Raw genomic sequence first — 20,560 nt, forward strand, 5'->3', positions numbered from 1 at the left:
TCGGCTTTACGTTTCTTTCTAGATGGAAAGTTTCTACTGAAAGATTCTGTGTATAATTGTTTATACATTTGTCAAGAAGATGGGATCTTTCATGTACAGATCAATTTATTGAACTGGCCGGCTGATATAACGGTGGTCAATGAAAATTTAGTAGCTGTTGCTTTGTGGGAGAATGGTATGCACATTGTTGATGTGAATACATTAGAAGTAAAACCTATTCGCGAGATTGGGTTTGTTTCTGCTCTTGCCAGTTATAAGGAAATGATTGTCATTGAAATAGATGGTCATCCAGTTCGATCCGATTTAAATGGTAACATCATCAAGGTTTTAGATAGGATTTGTGCTGCCATTTCTATAAGTGTAGACCAGGAAGGAACAATTTACTGCACTGATGAAAATAATATTTATTGTATTGATTGGGATGCTGTAAAAATATTTAAAAGAAAATTGAAATATCTAGATCCAGAAAATATGTGCGTTAATAAATACTGAGAGTTGTTTGCACTAAACACTACTGAAAATAGCGTCTATAAATTATCGAAATCGCTTAAACAATATGAAGTAGTTTTGGGCGAAGAAAATGAAATTAAACAGCCAAGAGGATTAGCACCGTTTGATGGTCATTAATGCAGACAGTGCTTCGGTTAATGTATTCCAATTAAATAAGTGAAGTTTTAGTATCCTTACTTTATCGATGATGTCTTATTCACGATTATAACATTATAACTGAATATGATTCGCATGGTTGTTTATGTATGCATAGCAAGTGGTGATATACCGTTCTCCGTCTTTTTACGAGTTCATGCGGTTTCCGCAGTTTGTTGGTAACCTTAATTTGTATCATTTCAATAGATTTATTAGATTTGAACATAAGGTAACATAGGTAAACTACTAGTACTCTTACTTGCAATATGATATAGCTTTGATAGATAAATCAATGGTTGTAAATTGGAGAAAATCTCATTTTACTTTTGTGTTTAAATAAATTAGTTTTTTTATCATTTTGTAGTTGTACTTGTTCTACCCCCGCTCAGATGGAGGGATGTATACTAGTTCATGTCTGTCCGGCCATCTAACGATTGATTTTGCATTTTTCGCATAATGCATTTTCAGAGTTATTGCTTAAAATTGTTATGTTAATATGTTCACATAAGATTGCCATATTTAAAAAAAAATCGCATATTTCTCAGGAACTACAAATCAGGGTTTTCTGAAATTTAGAGCCAATACTCATGGATGCATGAGTTACCGTTCAATACCTTTGACAATAATTACTCATCATCTTCCTATTTACCAAATAATGATCATGCTGAAAGCGAGGGATTGATTTTTCAGCAATAGCTTACAGATCATAAATTATGTTAATAGATTTGAAAAAAAACAGTTATTCATAAAATCTGGAAAGCTTTCAGGCTGTCATTTTAAAACTCCAATATTTGTTAACAAACATTATAGAATTTAAATACAGTCAAACTATTGTATGTAAATTTAAAAAAGTCAGTCGTATCGTAATGCCCCCGTCTTTTTTTAAGACGGCTTCTTTGTCGTGTGGTCAACTATATTGCTAATATTATACGAATTGATTTGAAGGAGCAATGTGACATCACATACGTAAAATTAAATTTTACCTTACATTTCATTTCATAGTGTAACATGTATAATGCATATACTGTTGTGGAACGGTGGCTCAATACAACGAAGTTAGGCAAGACAAAAACACCTGAACAACAAAAGATGACAACAAGATAACCCGAAGAAAAAGTTGGAACAAACATCACTTCATTAACGCTGCAAAGACAACTGATAACTGAAAAACACCAATATTAGCAAAAACGGCGTTGAAATTGACATGTTCTGGACAGATAGTGGTTCATGCTCAACTTATAGTACTTGCCGCGTTCTCATACAAATTAAATCCAGTGATAAGTCATACGCTGTGTTGTCGTCAACTATCAAATGGCGACAGGATAAAATACAAAACAAGTTCTAATCTGTGAAATTGAAATTATATTATAGTGGACCAAAAGCAGGAAACATGTATCACAAAAGCCACGTAATCAACTTAGAAATACATACTACATATGCTGACACTGTTGGAATGTAAAACATGTAGAATAGAGAATGGAAACGGAGACAATAGCAAAGAGACAACAACCGATCAATCGCAGAAAACAGACTAAGGCCACCAGAAAATCTCCTTTGCAACGAGAATATCCCACACACAGAGAAGAGCGCCAGCTGGTCCTCAATAATGTATACTAGTTCACGCAGGCAGGTTAATGCAGTTTAAAAAAATTAGGTAATGATTTTTGGTGTTTGCATCGCAATCTAAATCTGACGTCATTTTCTAAACTATTCGACACGTGATTGGCTAGAACGTTTCGTCGACGTCAATTTTGAGTTTGTGACGAACAGCTGGTCGGGCACCTTGTTATGATAGAAGTTACTGTCATCAGTCCAACAAAAACACGTTAATATAGAAGTGTGTTGCTTATATTTTGAGGTAAGTTTGTTTTAAATTATTTTAGCCTTCTACTGCCGAGGATCATCGATATTCATTTCATTCACGATTGAGAAATACGCATTGTTTACTTAAAGTGGGGTTATTCGTTACACGTTTCGCTGTCAACATGACGAGGGCAGTCTGTATACAGTATAGGACAAACTTCCTGTGAATGATTTATTCAAGTTAACACTATTTTACTATCTTATAAACAATCCTATCTTCATTGACCATCGACTAAATTACTTTATGTCGGACATTTTGCAGACTGACCTGCCATGCACAGATGCGGGTCAAATATTTTCAAATATGGGCTCTTCATGGTCAGCAACAATGCAACGTAAGGAATGGAATTTGTTAAAAAGTCCGAACACCATGCCCGCCAGCTTTCCCCTTAGTTCTCCCCTCTGCCTTTAATTTGTCTCGACGTATGCATGTCATATGATTCGAATTTTATGTTGGAGGCAAACACCTAAACATTTTTATAAAGATCTATTAGGTATATTTGAACATGAATCTTCAGATTGCCCTGACTGCACATGCAAAATCATTTCTTTTTTAGGTGTTTATTCCAATTTATAATATATAACAAAACCCCCCAAAAAATTATAAAAAATATATGCATACATGTCTCTGTGCATGCATTCATACTAATGCCTATGGCTTGCCTGCATTTAATAAAATTGTTTAGGCAGGCACATGAGATGTTATGATATGTGAGAACTATTATTTATTATCATGGCCATAATTGATAAACAACTTTTCTTTTATGGTTTTAAATCTGATAGTCATCATACTATTATTTTAAATCATCCCTTTTAGTGTACATTTAAATTTTATAAGTTTGTTCATTTTTCTTATGTTTATAGTCATTAGATTATAAATAAATGTTTATTTGTAATATTGATTCACAAAAAAAAAAGCAAATCTGAAGTCTATGTTTCTTTGTGTAGATATTTTCAAATTTTGACAATCATGTTTCAAAACAATTCACATCAATCTTAATTATATTTATTTACAATCTGGTGTGTATAAAATTTAGTTTGAAACCTTTCAGTAGTTATTGTTACTTCTTTTGCAGATTTATTTACACCATGCACACATTACATTGACATGTCAATGTCTGAAAAGTGTAGTTTCTATAACATCAAATATGAGGTCTACACAATGTAAGTATTAATACTATAATGTATGAGTCTTGCTGGGGGTCCTACAGTTCTTTATTCTTTTGTTATACAATTTCCTCCATTCTTTATCTATTTTGCTCATTATTCTTTGTATTTAAACACCCCATTATTCTCTTTTATTATTGGTCATTTTTTATTCTTTATTTTTTTAGCCCTTCATTCTGCACTTTTTGCCCATAAGGATTATTATCTATTCTGTAAACACCATCCAGCCCCTCAGGTTATGTGTATATATAAGTTGTCTGTTGTATTGAGTCACACCCACTCAATATTGATTAAGTCATATTAATTAATTATAAAAAATTGATAGGTAAATATCAGTTGAAGTAAGTTGTACTTACAAAATTTATTGTACTTTTACAGAAAATTCATAAATTAAAAGTTCATTTTAAATCAATGTAGAACTTTTTGTCAAGTTTACTTTTAATTCAATAATAATTTAGGAACACAAAATTTTGACTGAAGTTTTCTTTTTGTATCATAACATTCAATACCAATAACTTTAAAATGCCACTAAATGTTTACATAATTTTTTTTCAGTATATGTATTCAGATGACTTGGAGGCAATGGTGTTATACAAGTACATGTATTTACTAACTGAAATTGGAAAAAGTATTCAGAGAAAAAGAGTAACCACTTGTTTCTTTTGAAGATCAACACACACAAGGAAATTGTCAGACAATTTATAACTATATATGGGGATAGTTTTAGATCTATGCATTAAAGAAAGTGAAATGAATGTTTTAAAGATAAAAGCTAGAAGACATATAACAAAACTATAACGAGTGCTGAATATGAAATAACCCCACGACATGTCACATGTGACTTTTGGAATGAAGCAATTTTTCAGTGTGACAACAAAAGGAAGAAGTACATGACTGTTAGAACTGACTCTGAAACATTGAAAACAAAGAAATAAAAGTATTACACCTGAGGAAATGACTGTGCACTTCTTTCCTGTAAGATCAACTCATAAAAGGAAATGTTCATATCATTATACAACATCATATGGCAGTTATTGAGATAATTTTGGATATATACATAAAACTGTGAAATGAGTGAGAATTATAATTCAAACATTATATTTGGCAGGCTGGTAACTGCATGTACTTACTGGTATATATATTGTAAATCACATTATTCCATATTGATAGAACTTTAGTAGGTTTTTCTATATGAATGGGATTTTGAATAAATAAGCATATTCACCTGCGGAAAAAGTATATTCACCGCGCAAAACGTCGCGCGCTTTTAGGTGTACAATAACGATACAATGTTTGACGTTTAGTTGGTTTTGGTAAACAACTGCTATTTTATACATATTTTTCTCGCTCGGAACATGGAATAAAACGATTACTGTCTCTTGTTTCGGTAAATATGTGGTTTAATTGACTTTTGAAAAACCTAGTGACATTCACTTCGGCCGTTGGCCTCAGTGAATATCAGTTTTTTTTCAAAAGTCAATAAAACCACACATTTACCTCATCAAAAGACAGTATTTGTATAATATTTTACATGAATATAGGAATATTCTATGTGAAATAAAAGACAAATTTAGGTATTCAATAAAATTTTCCAGTACAACATTAACATATGAAAATCAGCAGGATGATATATGTCTACATTTATTATGGATCATGGAAAACCACATGGCACAAGAAAGAATTGTATACATTATGATAAGGACTTTCAGTTTAATATGACATATACAATGCTTTTGGTATTAAGTTTGGGAAAACTATTTGAAATGAATGAGAAATTATCATAAGTTTTTATGAAACTTTTGATATAGACATTATGAATTTAATAGTCAAATAATGCTCATAATGAACTCTTGAAGAAGTAATGGCTTTCACATGCATATAACTTTATTGAATAAATAAATAGCTTCATCTCTTATATTATGTTTTTTCTACAATGATAGAAAATAAGTTCATACTGTATTTACCTACATCATGTACATGACCTAGTATTATATTTTTTTCTGGTTTTAATTCTAGACCAAATGGAATGCATGGACCTCTTTTAAATTTATTAATTTACTATGCAAGAGACTGCATTATGAATGAATGATGCATGTTCAACAAATGAACATAGCTCTAGAAATTCTAGCTTAAAGCCTATATTGTTCCAAAAAAAGATCCATTTACACATGTCATGTGACGGTTTCCCATACTATAAATGTTCAGTGAACTATTTAAAATTGTTTAAAAAAATACATTGAAAAAAAAACTGTATCAGGTCTGAGTAGATTAATATTTCTCATGAAACATGAGTTTGATAGAAGGGGCTTCATACTTCCATGCACTAGTTCTGGTTAAAAGTGTCTTTTTTTTCTTATCAGGAGAATCATTTTGTTTTAGAAAGACTTTTTTGTCGTTCGTCATCTCGTTATCTTATTATACTAATCCTTGGTACTATCTTAAAGTCGTAAAACCCCTATGAGAAGCGAAGTTAAGAAAGTAACCAAGTTAATTTTATTTACAATCGGCACATATGTGGAGTTAGAAATGAACATGGGGTTACGAAAGCTATTTCAAAGTATAACGTTAGAGTATCCCCCCTTTTTTTCCTCATCACATTCGTATGCACCGTGATTCTTTCAAGATTCATGACACCTTCAAGTATAAAAATGAAAAAATAACATTGTTTTACATCTTTAATGTGTCCATTTCTAGTCAAAAACTATCAAAATGTCGTTTATTTCTTTCCCGGCACCTTGATACCATAAAGGGGAATAATCGATCTGAATCATTACAGTGTTTAAATGTCGCCGCGAAAGGACTTTAGTTTAATTCATTTATAAAGATCGCATTGGCACACCCCGTTAATATTTATTGATCTCTTTAAAACTTGGCATATTTATTTTTAGAAAGCTTATGAATACCAAGATTGCTGTTTCTTGTTTTTAAAATGAATACAACATTTTCAAAATTGACAAGAAAGTTGACTTTTGGTGTGAGCATGGTTGGATAATATGTCACTTCTGTTATTTTTTTGTAGAAAAGGGCATATTTAAAGAAAGAAACAGCTGTTACACGAAAGATAACATATTTGTCAACCAAATACAACTTTATTTTCATTCATTGGTGTAGTTCTTTGGGGTGTGCCGGGCTCTTGAAGTTGAAGCTTCACACGCTATCTTTGAATGTCGCCCGTTACCATGGTAACGAGGTAGGAGGTGCTGAGACATCAGAAATTAAAAGTTTGGATGATATAAGGGATGATCAAAATTATTTTTGGGCATGAAAGTTTCTAGACTAAAATTCAAAATAATTTCAAATTTCAATGATTTTTTTATGAATAAATAGCCGATTTACTCTAGAACAGCATTAACATACCTGCGCAGTGGAACCAAATGAACCAACATTAAAAAAAAAACGCACAAGACTGACAACGTCTACAGGTTTCCGACTTGGAACAGGTGCATAAAGCGTTGGGATTAAACATGTTACAATTTGTAATTTTCAAAGAAGAAAGTGAAAACAACAAAAGGTTGATAATTAAAGTATTGGAGTAAGTTATATTTATGCTGACCATGTTTCTGTTAATTTTACCTTCGGTCTTTTATTACTACCTCAAAAGTGGTTTATACATGGTGTTTGGAAGTATGCTTTTATAAAAATATAGTTTTCATTTAAAAAAATGTTCTGGTTGTTCAGGTTTTCACTTTGCTAACTTTATCGATAAAGGTACTTTGTCGTTGAACAAATTGTGGATAGTTACAGTGAAGTAAATTTCAGAAAATTAAAACATGTAAGTATAGATGTATGCTCAACACTGGGCTTCTATGTAACGCGTTTCTCTTTGTTTATTTCCTAACCCAAAATGTAAGCTATATGGAGTCGTCTTATGGTCGGAAAGAATAATACATTTATTTATGATTTTTCAGAGAAAGTCCCAAAAAGTCTGAATGCAGTCTGAAAGGAACTTTTTGTCAAATAATTTTACAACATTCCATGCACTTGAATATTCTTTTTTGGCATATATAAAATTGAGAAAGGAAGCGGGGAATGTGTCAAGATACAATAACCCGAACAAAGGCAGAAAACAACCCAAGGCCACCAATGGATCTTCAACATAGCAAGAAAATCCCGTACCCGGACTCGGGCTTCAGCTGGCCCCTAAACTAAAATATATACCATTTCAGTAAAAATTGACGTCACACTAAATAATATATATTATACAATATCAGAATACTAGAGATTTTATTGAATAGTGTAGCACAATAGTGACAAGAAATATAAGACAAAATCAGAGTTGTTTAGTCATGTACAATTGTTCTACTATATAAAAGATATATCATACCTATACGTCTGGCACTTCACTTTATAAAGGTCACACTTTGAAAATATAGCTGGTTCATCAGAATGATGTACAATGCCTTTTTGTAACACGAATCGTTTTTTTTTTGTTTGTTATTCAAACAACCTAATCTGTTGTTATGACTCATTAGAAAGGTATTTCAGTTGACTAATATAGTTGATTTCTTTGTACTGTGAATTTTTAATATTGTTATATCAACACGTAGCCTTAATAATAAAAAAAAAAGGAATCTAAACCGAGATGATTTATCAAATGTGTTTGTGCTTTATACGTTTTTAAAACAAAATAGTCAACTCAAACACGCCTGAACATAAAAAGGTACATCCGACTATCTCTTTTCGATGATATTGATGTTCATTTTAGGATTTTCTTCCAAAAAAAAGATGCAAATTAATGATTTGAAATGATAATTTTCTATCTTTCAATGGTTTGTTTCAGTTGAAGTTATTTTTATGCAAAAACAAATCCACATGTATTCGCACCGACCATAATGGACTGTTTTGTGAAAATTTGTCTTTTCTTTCAAAGTTCACATATATCTCGAGGTTCCATTCTATGATTTTTTTTTACTATTCACACGTATATTAGATGCAAAAAATCCTAAATTATGCATCTACATTAATCTTCTAAAGCCCACAGAAACAGATGTAAAAAAAATCAAATATACCAACTTGATCATTCATACCTTCTCTAATAATGAGTTCCATTTCTTTTGTTTCATTTCAACAGGATATCAGCCTGATACGAACGTTACAGGATTGAGTAAAATGGAAAAGAAGTGAAAGTACATAATTGTCAGCTTAACTTGTAAATAAAATGTGCCATGCAAACAGAAACAAAATGACACACTCAGAGGGTTATGCCGAAAATTGCACAACACTTTTAATGTGATACATGATTTCATTAGATTAGAAATAACAATTGTCTTCAAGATTGTAGTATAAGAAGAACTGTTATTGACATTCACCATACACCCATTATTTGACTAGTCAGTGATCCACCAGACTGGAATGAAAATTATAAGAAACCGCACATCAGTCTTTTAAAACTCCAAAAGATGTTGAGTTCGATATTTTGTTTAACTTAGTCATGTTTCTTAACTGGGCCTTTAAATGTCAAATTTCCGAACGGGGTTATCTTATATTGGTTAGTCTTCTTGTACACATAGTAGGCAAATGGATATAAAGCGAAAATTAATATGGGTTCAACGACAAACCCAGATAATACAAAAATCAGAATATGGGCCGTCATGACAATTCCAACTCCTTTAATGAAATTAACACGGCGCCAGAAATATCCGTATGACAAAATGAACGCACATGATAATCCGACTGCTCCAAATCCAAAGCAAACTACTGCAGTATCAAATTTAAATCCTGTCCATTGGTCTATTGTGGATGTATACATATTAAGTCTTGTGTCCTAAAAGAATTAGAGAATTATGTAAGCGTATTATCTTATTACATAGGTATGACAGACTGGTATTGACATTCAATTTAAACGATTTCTCAGTTCCAACTTGACAGTTATCAATTAAATGTTAACTTGTCGCAGTTTTAAGTTGACATTTGTTTTTCCTAGTTGATACTTCTCATTTCCAAGTTGACATTTCACACTTCCAAATTTGTTAAATTTACTATCAACAACATCAACATTTGTGTTGGCGTCTTTTTTAGATTTTTAGTTTGACGATTTAAAATTTTAAGTGAGTTGTGCTGAATATCTGTCATGTATGCTTACATAGCTTTGGCTACTGAATCCTAATTATGGTCACATTAACCTATTATGTCTTTTTTGGTTACCCAACTTTGTCAATAAAACGGAACCATAAACCATATAAAACCAGGTTAAACGCATCATTTTCTTCGGAAAATACCTGTACCAATCCGGAATATGGTAGTTGTTTTTCACTCATTCCGTTGGTTGATTACGTTTGATTTTGTCAGTTTATGGACTTTTCGATTTTGAATTCACCTTGAAAGGTGGTATTTTAGTTTAACTTTTTTACGCAAATTGACTCACTTGCAAGGTGACGTGTCTCAGTTCCAAATTTGAATGTAGAAATGAAAACTATTTACTGATCAATGTCAAGTTAGAAATGAGAAATATCAGTTGGAGACCAGATTGTCAAATTGGAAATCAAACATAGCCATTTCAATTGATATTTTATAGTATGTCTTTCTATCTTGTAATGTTATACTACTGGTTCAGGATAGGGTAAAGGTTGGCGCCTGTTTAAACGTTTAAATCCGCTGTCCTAAGTCAGGAACGTATTGTTCAGTGGTTGTCGTTTGTTGATGTGGTTCATACGTGTTTCTCGTTTCTTATATAGACCGTTGGTTTTCCTGTTTGAATTGTTTTACACTACTCATTTTGCGGCCCTTTATAGTTTGATGTTAGGTGTGAGCCAAGGCTCCGTTTTGAAGGCTTTTGACCTATAATGGTTTTCTTTTTTTACAATTGTGACTCGGATGGAGAGTTGTGTCATTGGCAATCATACTGCATCCTCTGATATCTATGTCCAGTTAGAGCTCGGAAATTTACATTTCACATTTATACTCCCAACTTTTACGGAGAATTATAAACATCAAACTAATTTGGAATTGAGAAATGTCAATTTGTAAATGAGAGAGGTCCACTTGGAAATGCAAAATATCAAGTTCAAAGTGAGAAATGTCAGATGAGGAATGGAAAATGATACCAACAGAATGTTCCTCTGTGTCTTTCATATATAGGCATAGCTTTTTGTAGCTTAATAATGCTGTACATGTCGATGTACATATTTATGTACATACACCTTTTGCCATTGAATACATGGTGATGAGTATTTAAGAATACGCATAATACGTTTCTCGCATAACATTCATGTAATCAGCATTATCTCGAGAGTCATTCATATAATAGTTTTAATGCTCGTGTGATAAACAAATAGTAGACACTCAGTTTAGCACTTAAAAAAAAAATAGTCTGAAAGATCACCAGCATCCTCTAAGTTTGACATTAGATTCAAGTAAGCATTTTGGTTATAAACCATGAACTACTAAGGGAGATAAATATTGCTACCTGCCTGGTCAATAAACAGGTAACTGGGAGTATAATCAAAACATATAACTATCCCATAAGTTTTTTATTGTACTTTGACTGATTCGATACACAAAAACGCATTCTTATACAGGTAAAAACGATGATTAACCTATATGTTTAATATATATTATAAATTCAAACAGACGTAGAAAAATCCAATTGCACGAGTTGGCTATATATTTATATCTATATTTATTATTATATCGGTTTATATAACCGTTGGCAGTCTTCGGAGGTCATCTCGATAGTTAATTAGATGGCGTCTAGACTAAAATAAACACAAAATGCTGAAACAAATTTTCGAGTCCATGCATTGTAAATTGTTTATTGTAGATTTTTTATAATTTGGATATACGTTTTAGTATGTGATAGATCAAATATGAGAATTTGAGTCAAATCGGTGAACATGAATTTTACTGCTAATGCCCCTTTAAGTATAAACATTTTTGAATAAATCCAAAAGAAATCTGGTTTGTTTTTGTGAAATAGATTTAATCATTAGGTAAAATCCCAAAAATGTTTTTCATTTAAACGAAATGTTAACGAACAAATTGCATTCTTGCTTTAAAATTTTCCTTTTTTATTAAAAATCTGAATCAATCGCTTGGATTGCCTGATGTTAAACGATCCAAATTGGCGTAAGAGCCCATACTACCTATAAACGTAAAAGTTTTCTAATTGTTAACTTTCCTTCCCATAATTTTCAGTTAACTTCACACTGTAGTTCTTTCGTGCGTGTTTTACTTTTTTTAATACAATTCTATAAGTATGTGTAATCCATAATGTAACGCATTACGCGTTAGGTTTCATGAATTTAATGTCCTATAGCATTGGAATTATTATTTTGTCTCTTTAAGGATATGGGACAAAATATCTTGCATTCAAAAATGTATCTCCAACATCTTGAAAGTAGACATCCTCAAATTGTCAACTGTTTTTAATCTACTACTTACAGTTACAGGACAAATCGGCATTAGGGCAAGTAACACATACATCAATGAGACACCCACTATTTTGATGTCAGTAATTTTAAGTCTTTTTTCTCTTTTCTGAAAATAATGTGCCCATGTATATATATTATTATGATATTCAAATATGAAACTAAGATTTACTAATAATTTGCTAATAGATAAAACGTCGGTCTGATGTCGCAGAGTAAATATACTATTTTGCTTTCGGAAAGACTAAACGCATTAAGGATGTAATTTGGTGAAATCAAAAAAATCTACAATTTAAAATCGATACTATAAGTCAAGCTATGGAACTCCTTTTTGAAACATTTGATTTTTAAAAAATAGCGAGAAAAGGCTGACTCGAACTTTTACCTTGTAGTTAGCTTTGGCATAATTAAAAAAAAAAAGGGGCATTAACTGTCAAATTCATGTTCACCAATTTGACTCAAATTATCATATTTGATATATAACATACTTAAACGTATACTCAATTAAAAAAGTGTAAAATAAACAATTTACGATGTATTAGCTCGATGATATGTATCAGCATTTCATGTGTATTTTAGTCTAGACGCCATCTAATTAACCATCGAGTTGACCTTCGAAGGCTGTCGACGGTCATATAACCCGATATAAACATATATATAGATATAAATATAAATAGATCGCGAACATGTGCAATTTGATTTTTTTAAGGTCTATTTGTTTCATATTATAGGTTAAAAATATATATGTCAATCATCGTTACTATCTGTACAAGAATGAGTTTTTGTGGATCGAATCAGTCAACCAACTGGTTTACCCTAGTTTCACTTTCAATGTTGACACTCTTTTCCTTTTAATAACTGAACCCATCTCTAACTAAGGGGTAAAATAGAAGTGTTCGATGAGGTCGAAATATTCACTTGCAAGTGAATAAGTCATCAGCGATGTTTCTTATCTTATTCCATCAAAATTGAACCAAACTGGCCGCTAAAGCGAACTGTTATTTCACTATTTCACTTTTATTAATGATTGAACAAACATGACAAACAAAATCATATTTCATTTTTATTTATATCTCGTAGCTAATGCACTTTTAATGAGTGGGTAACTTCTAATTGTTTTTTATGTATGTATATATTGTTTACTTTTATGCTATTGTTGTTTTTGTTTTTCAAATTTTATAGTTGTTTTTTTTCGGTTGGAATGTGTATGATTCTTTAACCGACATGTATTATATTTCATATCTAACTAAAATTGGTTGAAAAAAACGGTTAATGTAAAAAATAATGAAACTTATCGGAGAAGTTAAATGACTTTTTTATTTTATATACACATACTTTATCACAGACTTGATGAATGAGGTGGGTTTTTTTTTAAATTTTTTAAAGGTATCGTGTATCATTGTAAGAGGTTTTAAATTTTTGTAGTTATGTATAAATGTAAATACACTACATTAACAAACTGTTAATGCAATACATGTGACGTAGTTTTGGCTGTTGGATCCCAATAATTGCCACATTTGATAACTTATCATGTCTGTTTGAGGTTGCTCACCCAATTTTGTAAATATAACGGAACTTACTATCATATACAAGTGAGAAGTTTAGCTAGCTATAAAACCAAGTTTTACCTAAGGCACCAGTTTCTTCGGAAAATGCCTGTACTAAGTCAAGAATATGATACTTGTTTCCCATTTGTTCAGCTTGTAGATAATGTCTTGCGTTTGATTCAGTTGATACAATTTGTCCCAAATGCTACGTAAGTAAATGTACACTACACTGTAAATATCTTTTTTGAAAAGAGCAGGTGCGATTTGTTTTAATTTGCGATTTTGTCTAAAAGAAATGCACTACGAAATAACTGTGTTCCCGGGCCTGTTTGATACAGTACCTGCCTTTTAGAATCATGTGCATAACAGTGTAGACGAGACCATTGATTGGCGCGCTAAAATATCCCATTGACTTGGTCAGATTAGGTGAACGTTCGTCTGTAACGCCCACTGCTCAAGACGTACTTATTATAGACATTTAAACTGTGGGGTCACCAAAGGGGCTCAACGCCTAAATAAAATAATTCGAAAAACTAAACAGGAATAACCTTTGTGTTTTGATTTATATTGAATACTTAAACGTTCTTTACTTGTGTTTTTGTTATGTTTTGATAATCAATTTGTATGATATCGCACGTTCTTTCAGCCAAAAAAAGGATTTAACTGGCTTTAAAAGTTACAATGCATGTGTTGAATATTATCTGTTTTTCGGACGTCAAAGCGATTTAACAATTGCGGTTGTCCAATTATGTCATCTTTTAACTTTTATCTGGTCAAAATTCTATTTTAGAACGAATGCATGATCAACTTTAAAAAGTGTGCAAACACAAAACATATAGACAAAATTTACTTCTGTCCTGTCTTTTTCGTACTTGCAAGTTATCAGACAGTAAAAAGCTATTTGGATCAAGCCTTGTGAAATTTGCATTTACAATTTTGAATAGGTAAAATGTTTAGTTTGGTGAACTTTCTGCTAACTACTATACTTGTGAAAACCCCTTAGCAACAGAAACATATTCAGCATTTTTTTTTTAAATCCACCCAATTTACATAGTAATGGACGACTTCGTACATTTTATGATCGCAAATAAAATATGTATACAATATACTGTGCACTGTAGTTCGTATATTCATTTTTTCTTCTGTTAATGGATTTGCCTGTCTTTCTGGGAGTGATTATTTGTTATTGACTCCTTAAGCTTACTCGCAAATAATTCAAAACCAAGACTTGCATTATAAAAGTGTCCAAACAAACCTTGATTTTCCTTTTTTTTTAAACATACATCTCAGCATATATAAGGACTTAAATTCGCCATGTCTTTAATTTCAAGTTAGTGAGTTGACCAAAGTAGTATTGCGGACCATTTGCCAGTTTCCATGCGGTATCCGTGTTTTTTCTCTCGATCTGTTCTGCATCCACTCAACTTTCGTGTTTGTCATGACAAGGCCATTTGAAGCTTTCATGCTATACAGTGTGTGTTTTGCTTATTGTTAAAGGTCGTACGGTGACCTATATTGCTAACGTCTGTTGACCATCGTACGGTGACCAATATTGCTAACGTCTGTTGACCACTGATGGGATTTGTCTGATTATCTATCACACCACATATTCTTATTTTTATATGCAGTTATATCTATAATAAAATTGAGAATTGAAACGGGGAATGTGTCAAAGAGACAACAACCCGACCAAAGAGCAGAAAATTTGTTTTTCGTTAAATGTTTTGTTGTAGATTAGGCCGTTGGTTTTCTCAATTAAATTGTTTCATATTTTTCATGTCGGGGACTGTTGTGCCGACTCTACGGTATGGATTTTTCTCATTGTTGAAGGCCGTACGGTTGCCTATAATTGCTAACATCCACTTCATTTGAACTTTGGTGGATAGTTGTCTTATTATTAATGATACCACATCTCCTTATTTTTATCAATTGTGACTTTAGATACATTGGTGTATTGATTTTTGTTTGCGTAACGTCTTGTGTCAAATTTGTCATGCATGTTTAGGACTTAAATATATTGCAGATAGTTTCGTAGTTAAACGGCTTTAGATCTGTTATACGACAATAATACATAAAAAGATAAAAGGTAGGAAAAGTAAAAGAGACCACAACAACAAAGACCACCGAGTCCTGTCCATAATTAGTAAAAATAGACGTTTAACCAACAATAAACAACACAAAAACCGGATAGCCGGACGTTTGGCTCAAAATTTAGTGGGGCTAATCCAGTTTAACACGCCTGGCCAGACTTGGGGCAGGCACACAATCAAGTGGGTTAAATCAGTATAACATGCACCCTCCCCAGCCCGACTTTGGCACAATATGTACATGATGTAGCAGTGTATTGCTGTGTGTTTGTTTAATCTACATTTGCTAGAGATATAGGGGAGGGTTGAGATCTCACTAAACATGTTTAACCCCGCCGCATGTTTTGCTCCTGTCCCAAGTCAGGAGCCTCTGACCTTTGTTTGTCTTCATTTTAGGAGTTTAGTATGACGTCCATTTTCACTGAACTAGTACACATTTTTGTTAAGGGGCCAGCTGAAGTGCGCCTTCGGGTGCAGGATTTTCTCGCTGTGTTGAAGACCCATTGGTGGCCTTCGGCTATTTTGTTTACTCTTTGGTCGTGTTGTTGTCTCTTTGAAACATTCCCCATTTCCATTCTCTATTTTAACATGTAATCTTTCAATTTTTTTTTGTCTGTCTTGACTATATTTGGCATTAAACAATACAAGAAAAATAAACTACACAGCGCAGCTTCCAACAGGATTACAACAAGAAAATTAATTTTAATAATGCGGTCAAAAGTCAAAATTTGCTCGCAGCGGAAAAATGCAACAGCTTGATATTCATTTGAAATAAAATAATTGTAATGATTTACACACCGTTACTTTTTCCAATATAAACATTCAAATTATTTTGTTTTTGTTGTTTTTGATTAATTTACAAAATCTTTACAAAGACCACATTCTGACTTCGATATTAAGTACACCATAAAAACGCTGTTCATTATCTTTCTTCTGTTGTAAGTTTAACTTAGTTATTTTGTGTCATGAATTGATCTTGATGTCACTCGTGTGTTTTTAAATATGAAGAAGGAGTAGTCCGGTTGTCTTATACGTCAATGAGACACACAAAAAAAACGACAAAAAATAAAAAAAAGGGCAACATTCATTCTTCAACAAAAAAATACATCACAAGAATATAAGTTTTGTAAAATAAAGACCAAATTCGTGAGACGTTGTGTAGGACTTGAATAGCTAAGGCAAACTGATAAATATCTGAATGAATGAATCGATTTATGTAAAAAAAAACCAAGGTAGTAAACAAAAAAAATAAAATGATTTTTTAATTATTAGGAACTCTTTACAAACAAAACCTACATGAATGCATTGAATAAATAGAAGGCCGCTCATTTAAAATGATTACAACGTAGAAGTACTTATTCTCGTAATCAATCAGATATTTTGTGTATTAACCCCATCAACTTAAAGTTTTTTACAATGAATAAACGTATTTTTGGATTATTTAATGATATCAGCTCTCAACATTGTTATTCTTTAAAATGAAACTGTTGTATGTGATGGTATAAGAAATATTTAAAACAAATCTTTCAAAGTTTTGTGAAAAGAAAGTTCCATTTTATGTATCGAAATGTGTAACAAGTGATCATTATTTAAATCCCCACTGGAAGGCCGTTGACAGACTGAGTCAGCGTAAAATCATTGTTATCGATAGCCGATGACAAACAAGTTAAAGGTAAATTATTCAGCATGATTACCAACAAAAGTTTAACGGTTGTCCACGCTGTTATGAAAACGATTCTATTTATTGCTGTTTGTTCTCACTCTCATAATTCAAAGCACATAACTCCATTCTATACACACGTTTTCTCTCTGCTTCTTGTAAGTACTGAAAGGAAGCATTTTCGTGCCTCTATGGAAATTTAAAGATATCCTCCAGGAAGATGCTCAAATTAAAAAATTGTTCATCGTTCTTTGTAAAACATTTTAAGAAATCAACATTTTCTTTTTCCCTATGGTTCTTAGAGTCAACTGATTGTCCAAACAATGAAACCTGTCTTTCCCCTTCAAAACAGCAAATTGAAAAGAATCTGTCGCATATTAATCATTAATGACATAGTAACAGTTGAAACCATCAATGCCATAGTAACATTGGTTCTCATAAATCCTGGCTTTCAAATAGTTGGCTTTGAGCGTTCCTGATGAAGGTAAATCCAGAAAAGCGCTTCGGCATATGAAATTTATATAACGTGTTGTTTTCATTCTTTGATTTATATTAGAAAGTCATTCTAATGGTGAGGTCTTATGAAATATAAATTCAAACAAATATTTTGGAAATGAATCGACTTTATTTCCATTCCATTTGGACGGAAATGTTTACAGCATAACAAATCATTTTAGTAACAAAGTTATGTGGACGGATTTTTTTGGGGAAAAAATGCATTTTGGGCAGTATTTTACGTACATTCTATACATATTATTTCATTGATTTTCAGTGGAGAAGTATAGCTGCTACATATATCATTTTTCGATATTCCGATGCAATTCAATAAGTTTAAAATGTAAAAAAGTATCATTGAAATCCGAAATACCGCCTAAATACGTATACTTTGTCCTGATTCCTTTAGTTTTCGTAGATTTTAACTGGGATTCTGGTTAAAATAAACTTAAGGTTTATATGATATCAATAATAGATAAATCTATTTTCAGCAATTTATCAATCCAAAGCCTCAATTACTGACGGCGTGACCACAAGCCATAACTTTCTACAACCTCGATTCATGTCAAATAGATCTTATGATGAATTTGTCTTTTATTGTTTTTTGTCCTTTTTGGTCATATAGCTCTTCAACTATTTCGATTATTATCATGATTATACATTCTTGGCTTTCAAATATTCGGCTATGAGCTTTCCAGATGAAAGCAAGTCCAGATAAGAACTTTGGACGAATGAAATTATAAAATATTATTCTTAACCTGTATGTGTATTATTACCATGATTATAAATGATTATTAGTAAAGATTACGTAATTCCAGTGCTACCTATAACATTATAAAACGCAAGTCCAATATTCAGTCAAGTATAACCACATGTACCATAGATGACATATATGTACATTGTATGGATCAACGGTTTTCTACACAAGCATAGTTGAAAATAATGAAATAAGCAATCATTTTCACGTTGTATCCGAGTCATATTTCATTTTAAATACCTATAAATATGATTAATATCTTACCTCATTTCCACTAAATATTCTATTAAAATCACTCAGATCGGATATTTCGGCAGCATTGAAAGCAACCACTTTATGTTGAAATTTTTCATTTCGAGTATATTCTCTATGAGTGAGTTTACACGCGCTACAGAAATATGTCGTGCACTGCCTACATTTCCATCGAATTGGTTCCTTTTTGCACTCTTGACAGTTTACAGTAGTTTGCATTATTGCTTGACTCAATGCTTGGTTACCTTTACAATCATGTATCGTAGATATATACACGTATTTAAATAAACTGTTAAGATCGATTACAGCGGGGCTTGGTTTTTTAAAAATCTTTACAAACTTAATCGTTTATTTTACACTGTTATTGAACGCAAAATGATATTTTTTTTTTGTTGAAGAAACATGTACCTGAGACGATGTCATTTTATAAAAGCACTTTATTGTGTCTTTTTTATCATACCCGGAACTTTTTAACCATGTGTAGGATTTTAATGTTGACGTTATTTTTACTAAAAGTATGTCAGGCATGACTTATTTAGATTGAGGGGTCCAAATGGGGATAAAATACAACGGCAACAGAAGTACCGTCATTTACAATTTCAAATAATTAAGTGCATTGGGGTGATCATCTCTGGTTAAAAGAGAGTCGAAAGATATCAAAGAGGTATTGAAACTCACTTGTCGAAAACAAACTGATAATGCCATGTCAAAAAACAAAAACGAGGATCCGACAACCAGTACACAAAACACAACATAGAAACTAAAGACTGAGCAACACGAAAAGTCAGACGGTATTGGAATGAAAATTCAAACCTGTCCGAAACCTGACTCGCAAGGAATTTATCTACAATGCAAGTACATGTTCATATCTTATTTAGTTATAGGTGGCCGTTATTGCCTTTTAATTAATTTTTCGATTTTTGGCTACCGTCGTGAGAAAAGGGGAGGAAGACGGGATAAATAGCTTACCTTAGGATACATGGGGTCATGGTTCATCTTTATTCTTGTAAGTGGTATACTATATGCCTCTTTCAAACGTACCATCTAATTTAAGTAACTAGTGTCCCGCTAAATTTCTTAACATGTTTACCTGGTCGATCCACTTTACATCTTATCGTGAATATGTATGACATATTTTCCACTGGACGTTAAAATAGCAATCAATCAATCAGCTTTATTTAGTTACTTAAATATATGTACTGTTAAGTCTTTAATGAATATTTGAAAGAGACTTCCTCTATTTAGATATTTGATTTTTTAAGAGAGACTTGAAGTATGATTTTTGCTTTTACAAGGAGAGGTTCAATGACTTCTATTATAGTGGATCCTACATATTAGGGGAAAATCAAATATTATATTTTGAAAATTACTATAAATATCATGTTTTATAAATTACTATCAAAACTATCGATTTGCTTTAATATGAAATAAAAGGTTTCTGATAGTTTATTTATATAGAGATGAATGTTACATACAACTCAATACAACGGTTACTGTGTTTCTGATTTTCATATGTTCAAGCGAAAAATTGTATTTAGCAACAGAAAATGGGACTGATTTATTATCCTGCGTTTGACGCCCATTAATGGGATCACAAGTAAAGTGTTTAAGGACTTTACAAGTTTTATAATTTGTCAAATGACAATACATCACAAATAACAATCAATCAATATATATATTAATATTCTTTACAAAGCACAAAAATGTCAGTATTCACCTCA

The 20,560-nt window shown here is 31.9% G+C and overlaps 1 long non-coding RNA gene across 1 annotated transcript; it reads right to left on the reverse strand.

Annotated features, from left to right (window-relative positions):
- Window positions 1-7,882: 7,882 nt before the first annotated feature.
- On the reverse strand, window positions 7,883-19,114 carry LOC127703879 (uncharacterized). Its single transcript, XR_007983096.1, has 3 exons — window positions 18,852-19,114; window positions 12,055-12,150; window positions 7,883-9,439 (listed from the first exon to the last, which is right to left on the reverse strand). It is a non-coding gene; the product is annotated as an uncharacterized LOC127703879 (long non-coding RNA).
- Between the last annotated feature and the right edge of the window lie 1,446 nt (window positions 19,115-20,560).

The sequence above is a fragment of the Mytilus californianus genome, unplaced genomic scaffold, assembly GCF_021869535.1.
Source record: "Mytilus californianus isolate M0D057914Y unplaced genomic scaffold, xbMytCali1.0.p SCAF_53, whole genome shotgun sequence".
Classification (NCBI taxonomy): Eukaryota; Metazoa; Mollusca; class Bivalvia; order Mytilida; family Mytilidae; genus Mytilus; species Mytilus californianus.